The sequence below is a fragment of the Colletes latitarsis genome, chromosome 3, assembly GCF_051014445.1.
Source record: "Colletes latitarsis isolate SP2378_abdomen chromosome 3, iyColLati1, whole genome shotgun sequence".
In the NCBI taxonomy this organism is placed as follows: Eukaryota; Metazoa; Arthropoda; class Insecta; order Hymenoptera; family Colletidae; genus Colletes; species Colletes latitarsis.
In genome coordinates, this window is record NC_135136.1 from 21,346,118 (window position 1) to 21,358,350 (window position 12,233).

A 12,233-nucleotide genomic window follows, 5' to 3' on the forward strand; every position below is an offset into this window, starting at 1 on the left:
TGGGATTTGCCCTCATCAGACTCATACTTTCGCACACTTCACATACTCGTTGAACAGATCCTGGGTTATTTTCTGGTTTGGATCACGTAGTAATGTGGGACCACACTGAAACAGTCAATTAAACCTAGTTTCGATCAATATTTTAGAGAATAATTCATGTTAGGTCTAGGTTAGGTCTGGGATTTGCTCTCATCAGGCTCATTCTTTCGCATATTTCTCATACTTGACGGCTAAATCCCGGGCTTTTTCTGGATTGCATCACGTAGTAATGAAGTACAACACTGAAACAGTCGATTAAACCTGGTTTCGATTAATATTTTTGAGGATATCGCATGTTAGGTCTGGGACAGGTCTGGGATTTGCCCTCATCGGGCTCATACTTTCGCAGTTTTAACATGCATGTTGACCTGATCGAGGGTTTTTTCTGGTTTGGGTCACGTAGTAATGTGGTACCACACTGAAACAGTGGATTAAACCAGGTTTCGATCAATATTTTGGAGGATAACGCATGTTAGGTCTAGGTTAGGTCTGGGATTTTCACTCATCAGACTCATACTTTCTCATTCTTCACATACTTGTTGAACGGATCCTGGGTTTTTTCTGGTTTGGATCACGTAGTAATGTTGGACCACACTGAAACAATCAATTAAACCTGGTCTTGATAAATATTTTAGAGGATGACGCATGTTAGGTCTGGGATAGGTCTGGGATTTGCCCTCATCAGACTCATACTTTTTTTTTTTTTTTTTTTTTTGTCGTGGGGAAAATCTTCGAAAGACTCCCTCCCACCTCCTTGGGGAGAGGTGGGAGGGGTGTGTGGGATTCCCCGCGCCCGTACAACGACAGGCGCGGGACCTACCCACTAAAAACCCCACGGTGACCCTTCGGCACGCTTTGGGAGGATACCGGGAATCGCTCGAAGCATTCTTCCGGTATCCTCCCCGTGCCCGCGCTTTCGCGCCCATCCCCCGGGGGGACAATCGGTCCCCCCAGTAGACACACTGCCTCATAGCGGCGGGACGGGGCCACTCCATCCCGCCGCTATCCGTCCCGGGGCCGCGTTTAGTGGCGGCTGCGAGCCCCAACTCGCAACCGCCCGCGACCCCGTTTCCACCCCTCGGCGGCCGGGCGTTCATGGCCGCACCAGACCGCCGAGGGTGCCTCCCCTTGCGTCGGACCGGTAGGGGGAGGCACTCCTACCCCCAACCGGTCCGACCCGGCGCCGCCTGGCGGGAGGAAGGTCCCCTCAGGACCCCCCTCCCAGCCTAGGTCATCCGCCACGCCGAGGCGGCCGCCCGCGACGCCTCGCGACCGGGCGACGACCTCGGGCCACCGCACGAGCGCGAGCTTCAGCGCGCCGCTGAAGCTCGCGCTACCTCCCCGCGGCCTCCTTCTGCAACATTACGTTCTCGCAGAAGGAGGCCACGGCCCTCCACTTCTCCTCGCTGCCGAGCATGGCGCGCACCACGCCCGGCAGCGAGACATCCCGCCCGACGACGCCGACCAGGACACGGCGCTCCCCCTCCCACGCGGGGCATACCTCCAGGGTATGATCCGCCGTGTCCTGCTCAGCGTCGCAGTGGCAGCAACGCGCCGTCGGCTCCTTCCCTATCCGGCACAGGTATCTTCCGAAGCTGCCATGCCCGGAAAATACCTGTGCCATCCGGTAGGTGAGGCTGCCATGGCCTCTGTCCAGCCACTCCTTCAGGAGTGGCCGAACAGCCCCGACAGTCCGGTGCCCCGCGGTTGGCAGAGCCAGCCTCTCCTGCCACGCGAGCAACACGGACTGCCGGGCCTGGCGCTTCAAATCGCCCCAAGCAGGTTCCTGCCCGCCCGGGACCGCCCCCACCCCCGCGCGACGGTCGACGCGGTGCCGGTACATCACCGCGTGCGACCGCGCGAGCAGGTCCATGGGCGGCATCCCCGCTAGAACCGTCGCCGCCTCATGTGACATGGTCCGATACCCGCGGACGACCCTGAGCGCCATGCGCCTCTGCACCCGACGCAGCATAGTCATGCTGCGCCGGGAGGCAGCCAGGTCGTCCGCCCAGACGGGGGCCCCGTATAGGGCCACCGACTGGACCATTGCCACATAGAGGCGACGAACTCGGCCCGCCGGGCCCCCCAGGTTGGGCAGGATCCGGCCCAGAGCCGCAACTATCCTTTCCAACCGGGGGACCAGGCAGCGGAAATGCTGCTCGAAACGCCAGTGGCTATCGAGGATCAGCCCTAGATACCTGATCTGGGGCTTCACCTCGATGTCAGCCCCACCCACCCGGATCAGAGGGGGTGGCGGATCCTGCCGAGGTGAATGAAACGCAATCACCTCGGTCTTATGGACCGCCACCGTCATCCCCATCCCCCTGATCCGGTCGACGACGCGTTGCGACCCCTCCTCCGCGCGACGCATGGCCATCCCCCAGTGCGCCCCGACGGCCAGCACCAGTGTGTCATCCGCATAACACACCGTGCTGACGCCGTCGGGGAGGCCGGCCCGCAACACCGAGTCGTACGCGATGTTCCACAGGAGTGGCCCGAGGACCGACCCCTGCGGAACACCGCAGTACACCTCCCTCCGCATATCACCATCCCGGCCCGGATACTCGATCCACCTGCCGCGGAGATAATCCCCGACGACCGCCCTGAGACAAGGGGGGACTCGATGATATTCGAGCCCCCTCCTTATCTCTTCCCAGGGGACGGTGTTAAAGGCATTGGCAATATCCAAGGATATTGCCAATGCCACCCCTCCCCGGGAGACGGCCGCCTCCGAGAGGGCCCTCACACGACCTATCGCGTCGATAGTCGATCGGCCCCCCCGGAAACCGAACTGGCAGTCGGCCAGACCGGGATCACCCCGCGACAGGTGCTCGACGAGGCGGGCAGCAATCACACGCTCGAAGAGCTTGCCCACCTCGTCGAGGAGACAAATGGGCCGGTATGCGGAGGGAGACTCCGCGGGCCGACCCTCCTTCCGGAGGAGGACCATCCTCGCCGCCTTCCAACTGGGGGGGAATCGCCCGTCCCTCAGGCAGCGGTCGAACAACCGCCTGAGGTCGGCCCCAAGGACGCCCTGGGTCAAGACCCAAACCCGGCCGGGCACACCATCCGGACCCGGGGCCGTGTTACGAACCCCGAGCCGTCTGATGGCCGCTGCCAGCTCCTCCTGCGTGACCCCCAGCTCGACCGTCCACTCCACTGGGACAGCCGCCGCCGCCGGAGGACGCGGTCCCCTCTCCCCAATTGGGAAGAGTGTATTGACCACGTCCTCCAGCAGCCGGGGGTCAAGACCCTCGGTGACGGGGGGCGCCCACGGGCGGAGCTTATTCAGCACCACCTTATATGGGCGCCCCCATGGATCGTCATCAAGGGTCTGGAGGAGCTCCTTCCATGCCTGGGTCTTGGCCCGTTTGATGGCGACCTGCAGAGCAACCCGCGCCACGCGGTATGCTCCATACAGGTCATCAGCTGCCCTCGCTCGCGCCACGCCGTCGCCTGTACGTTGACGACGGCGCGCGCGGGTGTACTGGCGTCGGGCGCGGACAGTCGCGACTCGCAACTCCGCGATCGCGTCCGACCACCAGTACACCGCCCGGCGAGGAGAAGCCCGCCCGACCCGAGGCATCCCCACGTCGCAAATGCCCGCGACCAATGCTCCGAGCCGGGCGACCTCCTCCTCTATGCTCGGCAACTCGGCCGCTCCCTGCGGCCAAGTTGCAGCGAGGGCAGCTGCCATCAGGGCGTCCTTGTCCAGGCGCCGAAGCGCCCAGCGGCGTGGTGGGGTGCCACGCAGGCGGCCGTGTCGCGATGCACTCGCGGCGGCAGAGACCTCCATCCGGATGTACCGGTGATCGGAGAGTGTCTCTGCCCCCGCGACCACGTGCCAACCCGACACCATGCGCACGGCGTTGGGGGTCGCGAATCCAACATCCACGATGGACCCCCCATATCGCCGCACGCATGTGTGCTCCGACCCCCGGTTCAATACCCGGAGGTCGAGCCCCGCCGCCCAATCGCCCAGGATCCCGCCGCGAACGGAGGTCCTGGGGGATCCCCAAGCCACCGACTTGGCATTAAAATCCCCCAGGACCAGCACCGGCCGGGCCGCGTAGCGCTGCACGCATGCCGCGACCTCGGCCAAGTACAGCTCGAACGCAGCGTGACCGCTACGGGGCGAAATGTAGCACCCCACCACAGCGACTCCCCCCCAGTCCACGGCGACGAATCCCCGACCGCGCTCCAACAAGGAGAACGGTGGGGACCCGTCGCCCCCTCCCCATACCGTCGCCACCAAGCCGTCCGCGTCGCCCACCCAATGAGGGTGATCAGGGACGCGGTACGGCTCGGCGGCGACCGCCAGGCCAACCCCCCACTCCGCGAGGACTTGGGACATCAAGTCCTGTGCCGCGCGGCAGTGGTTGAGGTTGGCCTGGAGGAGGAGGCGGGGCGGCATTAATTAATGGCCGCGCCAGCCTCCTCCCGGCCGTCCGTCCCCGTAGCACCGTCCACCTCCATGGAGGACGATGCCACCGCACTCGGCACCGGAGCCGGTGCAGCCCGCCTCTTCCTCTCCTTCCGGGAGGGGGGGGAGCACTTCTTGCTCCCCACCCTGTGATCGGCTGGCCTCCCCATGTCCGCACACAGCGGGCAGTGGGGGGCCGCCGAGCACTGGCTCGCACGGTGCTCTTTGGCACCGCAGCGGTAACACTGACCGCTGCGGTCCACCGGCGAGGTGCACCACTGCCTCACGTGCCCCAATTCGAGGCAGCGGTGACACTGGAGCGGGCGCGGCGCGAGGATTTCCACTCGCGCCGAAACCCACCCCACCAACACCCTCCCGGATTCCGCCACCTTACGGGCGGCGGAGAGGGGGCACCGGGCCCACACCGACCCGAGGCCGGAGGGCGACCTGCGGATCTCTCCGATCCGCAGGTCCTCCACAGGACAGTCCCCCGCCCTCGCAAGGGCACGGGACACGTCCTGTGCGCTGACCGAGTCGTCCAGCCCACAAATGCGCATCTCCGTGCGCTTCGTGGGCCGGGCGACCCGGACACCTCGCTCGCCCAGCTGCTCCCGGAGCCTCTGGGCGAGACGATCCGCCTTCGCGCCGCCTTCTGCACCGGGGATCTCCAGCAAGAGACCCCCGGTCACGGCCCTCTTCGCCCTCACGGAGGCGATGCCCAGCTCTTCCAGGGAGATATTCTCCCTGGCGAGCCGCATCGCCTCCGCGAGGGTCAGGTCGCCCCCCTGCGCAACAGTCAGCGTCACCGCTGCCGTTTTTGGGGGACGACCTGGTCGTGCCTTCCCGACCTTCGCGGCCTTTACCTTGGCCGCCGGCGGCGGAGGCGGAGGCTGCGGTTGCGAGGCCTTCCTCGCCGCCCGCTTCGCCTTCCGCCCCACCACCTCACTCCACGCCACCCCCCCTTGGGAGGGTGCTGTGGAGGACGCGACCACCGCGACCACGGGTACACCACCCCCCTTGGGGGTCGCGACCCGGGGCCCTGGTGCCGCAACGCTGGGCGGAGCCTTCACTCCGCCCTTCTTTGCCTTCCCCGACTGTACCGGAACAGGTCGGGGAGGCACCGCCTTCCTGCTGACCGCTCTTCCGGCGAGGAGCTCCTCCCGGAAGGCGGCCAGCTTGCCATCAATCATGTCCCCAATCCTTCTCAGAAGATCGTCTTCTGAGGAGGACGGGGACTTCTTCACGGGCGGAGTGCGGGTGGAGGGGCCCGCGGTGCCCCGCACCACTGCCGCCGCACTCCGCTTATTTAGCTCCGCCGAGGGACGCGGCGGTGGAGGAGGAGGGAGGATGGGAGGGAGGGCCGCGCTGTTCCACAGCGCCTCTGCCCTCCTCCTCCCCTGTCGCTCCTCCTCCAACAGGAGCTGCAGACGGGCGTTCCGCCCTCTGAGCTCCCGCGCCGCCTCCCTCATTTCCTCCGCCGCGGCCTTCAGGGCCTCCGCGCCACCGCTTTTCTGCCCCTTAAAGGCGCAGGCAGCGGCGACTTTCTCCACCCGCCTCAGGGACGAGGAGATCCTCTCCGATATCTCCTCGGTCACCTCGTCCCTGAGGCAACTCAGCCTCACCGACGGGCTCATCGCTCCGCCCACCTCGACGACGGCCTGCCCCGCCCTCTTCCTCTTAGAGCCTATGAGGCTCCTGGTGGAGGAGAAGGACGAGACTGACGCAGTCTCGTCGTCCTCCTCCACCTTCCACGAAGCCGGGCCAGGCGCTGGAGGCGGCGCGAGCGCCGTCACTCCAGTCCCAACACCGCCTTCGTCCTCCCCCTCTGACTTACCCCGTCCCATCCCCGTTTTAATATTGAACTCCATAATATTCCCACGAGCAGGTCGGAAGAAAAGGTCCGCCCGGGCAGAGCCGCCTTACCCGGGTAAGCCTATATACTCCGGGGGTTCGGCAGGTTCCCCGGAGGTGGTCGCTTGGGATTGGGCCTTCTCCCCCAACCATGCATCCCATCGCCGCGCACCATAGCTTAGGATTGGAGGGCGATTTTATAGAGTCGCCATACTCGTGGCCCAGGCGGTTAAGCCAAGACCCCCGTTCCTCCTGCCGTCACGTACCATTCACAAAACCAATAGGGAATTGTGAATGGGTCGTTGTGACGACCAACAGGAGGCTTACGGTGTGTGTATGACTCGGGTACCCCGGGTTCGTTAAGCCCGTACTGCAGCTGAAAGGCTGGCAGCCCCTGAGGGAATCAGACTCATACTTTCGCACACTTCACATACTCGTTGAACAGATCCTGGGTTATTTTCTGGTTTGGATCACGTAGTAATGTGGGACCACACTGAAACAGTCAATTAAACCTGGTTTCGATCAATATTTTAGAGAATAATTCATGTTAGGTCTAGGTTAGGTCTGGGATTTGCTCTCATCAGGCTCATTCTTTCGCATATTTCTCATACTTGACGGCTAGATCCCGGGCTTATTCTGGATTGCATCACGTAGTAATGAAGTACAACACTGAAACAGTCAATTAAACCTGGTTTCCATCAATATCTTAGAGGACAACGCAAGTTAGGTCTGGGATAGGTCTGGGATTTGCCCTCATCAGGCTCATACTTTCGCGTTTTTCACATACTTGTTGAACAGATCCTGGGTTTTTTCTGGTTTGGATCACGTAGTAGTGTGGTACGACACTGAAACCGTCGATTAAACCAGGTTTCGATCAATATTTTTGAGGATAACGCATGTTAGGTCTAGGTTAGGCCTGGGATTTTCACTCATCAGACTCATACTTTCGCATTCTTCACATACTTGTTGAACGGATCCTGGGTTTTTTCTGGTTTGGATCACGTAGTAATGTGGGACCACACTGAAACAGTCAATTAAACCTGGTTTCTATCAATATTTTAAAGAATAATTCATGTTAGGTCTCGGTTAGGTGTGGGATTTGCTCTCATCAGGCTCATTCTTTCGCATATTTCTCATACTTGATGGCTAGATCCTGGGCTTTTTCTGGATTGTATCACGTAGTAATGTGGTACCACGCTGAAACATTCAATTAAACCTGGTCTTGATAAATATTTTAGAGGATAACGCATGTTAGGTCTGGGTTAGGTCTAGGATTTGCCCCCATCAGGCTCACACTTTCGCATATTTCTCATACTTCATGGCTGGATCCTGGGCTATTTCTGGATTGGATCGCGTAGTAATGTGGTACCACACTGAAACAGTCAATTAAACCTGGTCTTGATAAATATTTTAGAGGATAACGCAAGTTAGGTCTGGGATAGGTCTGGGATTTGCCCTCATCAGGCTCATACTTTCGCAGTTTTAACATGCATGTTGACCTGATCGAGGGTTTTTTCTGGTTTGGGTCACGTAGTAATGTGGTACCACACTGAAACAGTGGATTAAACCAGGTTTCGATCAATATTTTGGAGGATAACGCATGTTAGGTCTAGGTTAGGTCTCGGATTTTCACTCATCAGACTCATACTTTCGCATTCTTCACATACTTGTTGAACGGATCCTGGGTTTCTTCTGGTTTGGATCACGTAGTAATGTTGGACCACACTGAAACAATCAATTAAACCTGGTCTTGATAAATATTTTAGAGGATGACGCATGTTAGGTCTGGGATAGGTCTGGGATTTGCCCTCATCAGACTCATACTTTCGCACACTTCACATACTCGTTGAACAGATCCTGGGTTATTTTCTGGTTTGGATCACGTAGTAATGTGGGACCACACTGAAACAGTCAATTAAACCTGGTTTCGATCAATATTTTAGAGAATAATTCATGTTAGGTCTAGGTTAGGTCTGGGATTTGCTCTCATCAGGCTCATTCTTTCGCATATTTCTCAACTTGACTGCTAGATCCCGGGCTTTTTCTGGATTGCATCACGTAGTAATGAAGTACAACACTGAAACAGTCAATTACCCCTGGTTTCCATCAATATCTTAGAGGACAACGCAAGTTAGGTCTGGGATAGGTCTGGGATTTGCCCTCATCAGACTCATACTTTCGCACACTTCACATACTCGTTGAACAGATCCTGGGTTATTTTCTGGTTTCGATCACGTAGTAATGTGGGACCACACTGAAACAGTCAATTAAACCTGGTTTCGATCAATATTTTAGAGAATAATTCATGTTAGGTCTAGGTTAGGTCTGGGATTTGCTCTCATCAGGCTCATTCTTTCGCATATTTCTCATACTTGACGGCTAGATCCCGGGCTTTTTCTGGATTGCATCACGTAGTAATGAAGTACAACACTGAAACAGTCAATTAAACCTGGTTGCCATCAATATCTTAGAGGACAACGCAAGTTAGGTCTGGGATAGGTCTGGGATTTGCCCTCATCAGGCTCATACTTTCGCGTTTTTCACATACTTGTTGAACAGATCCTGGGTTTTTTCTGGTTTGGATCACGTAGTAGTGTGGTACGACAATGAAACCGTCGATTAAACCAGGCTTCGATCAATATTTTTGAGGATAACGCATGTTAGGTCTAGGTTAGGCCTGGGATTTTCACTCATCAGACTCATACTTTCGCATTCTTCACATACTTGTTGAACGGATCCTGGGTTTTTTCTGGTTTGGATCACGTAGTAATGTGGGACCACACTGAAACAGTCAATTAAACCTGGTTTCTATCAATATTTTAAGGAATAATTCATGTTAGGTCTCGGTTAGGTGTGGGATTTGCTCTCATCAGGCTCATTCTTTCGCATATTTCTCATACTTGATGGCTAGATCCTGGGCTTTTTCTGGATTGTATCACGTAGTAATGTGGTACCACGCTGAAACAGTCAATTAAACCTGGTCTTGATAAATATTTTAGAGGATAACGCATGTTAGGTCTGGGTTAGGTCTAGGATTTGCCTCCATCATGCTCACACTTTCGCATATTTCTCATACTTCATGGCTGGATCCTGGGCTATTTCTGGATTGGATCGCGTAGTAATGTGGTACCACACTGAAACAGTCAATTAAACCTGGTCTTGATAAATATTTTAAAGGATAACGCAAGTTAGGTCTGGGATAGGTCTGGGATTTGCCCTCATCAGGCTCATACTTTCGCGTTTTTCACATACTTGTTGAACAGATCCTGGGTTTTTTCCGGTTTGGATCACGTAGTAATGTAGTACCACACTGAAACAGTCCATTAAACATGGTTTGGATCAATATTTTAGAGGATAACGCATGTTAGGTCTAGGTTAGGTCTGCGATTTTCACTCATCAGACTCATACTTTCGCATTCTTCACATACTTGTTGAACGGATCCTGGGTTTTTTCTGGGTTGGATCACGTAGTAGTGTTGGACCACACTGAAACAATCAATTAAACCTGGTCTTGATAAATATTTTAGAGGATGACGCATGTTAGGTCTGGGATAGGTCTGGGATTTGCCCTCATCAGACTCATACTTTCGCACACTTCACATACTCGTTGAACAGATCCTGGGTTATTTGCTGGTTTGGATCACGTAGTAATGTGGGACCACACTGAAACAGTCAATTAAACCTAGTTTCGATCAATATTTTAGAGAATAATTCATGTTAGGTCTAGGTTAGGTCTGGGATTTGCTCTCATCAGGCTCATTCTTTCGCATATTTCTCATACTTGACGGCTAGATCCCGGGCTTTCTCTGGATTGCATCACGTAGTAATGAAGTACAACACTGAAACAGTCAATTAAACCTGGTTTCCATCAATATCTTAGAGGACAACGCAAGTTAGGTCTGGGATAGGTCTGGGATTTGCCCTCATCAGGCTCATACTTTCGCGTTTTTCACATACTTGTTGAACAGTTCCTGGGTTTTTTCCGGTTTGGATCACGTAGTAATGTAGTACCACACTGAAACAGTCCATTAAACCTGGTTTGGAACAATATTTTAGAGGATAACGCATGTTAGGTCTAGGTTAGGTCTGGGATTTTCACTCATCAGACTCATACTTTCGCATTCTTCACATACTTGTTGAACGGATCCTGGGTTTTTTCTGGTTTGGATCACGTAGTAATGTTGGACCACACTGAAACAGTCAATTAAACCTGGTCTTGATAAATATTTTAGAGGATGACGCATGTTAGGTCTGGGATAGGTCTGGGATTTGCCCTCATCAGACTCATACTTTCGCACACTTCACATACTCGTTGAACAGATCCTGGGTTATTTTCTGGTTTGGATCACGTAGTAATGTGGGACCACACTGAAACAGTCAACTAAACCTGGTTTCGATCAATATTTTAGAGAATAATTCATGTTAGGTCTAGGTTAGGTCTGGGATTTGCTCTCATCAGGCTCATTCTTTCGCATATTTCTCATACTTGACGGCTAGATCCCGGGCTTTTTCTGGATTGCATCACGTAGTAATGAAGTACAACACTGAAACAGTCAATTACCCCTGGTTTCCATCAATATCTTAGAGGACAACGCAAGTTAGGTCTGGGATAGGTCTGGGATTTTCACTCATCAGACTCATACTTTCGCATTCTTCACATACTTGTTGAACAGATCCTGGGTTTTTTCTGGTTTGGATCACGTAGTAGTGTGGTACCACACTGAAACCGTCGATTAAACCAGGTTTCGATCAATATTTTAGAGGATGACGCATGTTAGGTCTAGGTTAGGCCTGGGATTTGCCCTCATCAGGGTCATACTTTCGCAGTTTTAATATATATGTTGACGTGATCGAGGGTTTTTTCTGCTTTGGATCACGTAGTAAAGTGGTACCACACTGAAACAGTCCATTAAAGCTGGTTTGGATCAATATTTTAGAGGATAACGCTTGTTAGGTCTGGGATAGGTCTGGGATTTGCCCTCACCAGGCTCATACTTTCGCGTTTTTCACATACGTGTTGAACAGATCCTGGGTTTTTTCTGGATTGGTTCACGTAGTAATGTGGTACCACACTGTAACATTCAATTAAACCTGGTCTTGATAAATATTTTAGAGGATAACGCATGTTAGGTTTGGGTTAGGTCTAGGATTTGCCCTCACCAGGCTCATAGTTTCGCATATTTCTCATACTTCATGGCTAGATCCTGTGCTGTTTCTGGATTGTATCACGTAGTAATGTGATACCACGCTGAAACAGTCAATTAAACCTGGTTTCGTTCAATATTTTAGAGGATAACGCAAGTTAGGTCTGGGATAGGTCTGGGATTTGCCCACATCAGGCTCATACTTTCGCAGTTTTAATATATATGTTGAACAGATCCTGGGTTTTTTCCGGTGTGGGCCACGCAGTAGTGTTGTACCACACTGGAACATTCAATTAAACCTGGTCTTGATAAATATTTTAGAGGATAACGCAAGTTAGGTCTGGGATAGGTCTAGAATTCGCCCTCAGCAGGCTCATACTTTCGCGTTTTTCACATACTTGTTGAACAGATCCTAGGTTTTTTCTGGTTTGGATCACGTACTAGAGTGGTACCACACTGAAACAGTCAATTAAACCTGGTTTGGATCAATATTTTAGAGGATAACGCATGTTAGGTCTAGGTTAGGTCTGGGATTTTCACTCATCAGACACATACTTTCGGATTCTTCACATACTTGCTGAACGGATCCTGGGTTTTTTCTGGTTTGGATCACGTAGTAATGTGGGACCACACTGAAACAATCAATTAAACCTGGTCTTGATAAATATTTCAGAGGATAACGCATGTTAGGTCTGGGATAGGTCTGGGATTTGCCCTCATCAGACTCATACTTTCGCACACTTCACATACTCGTTGCACAGATCCTGGGTTATTTT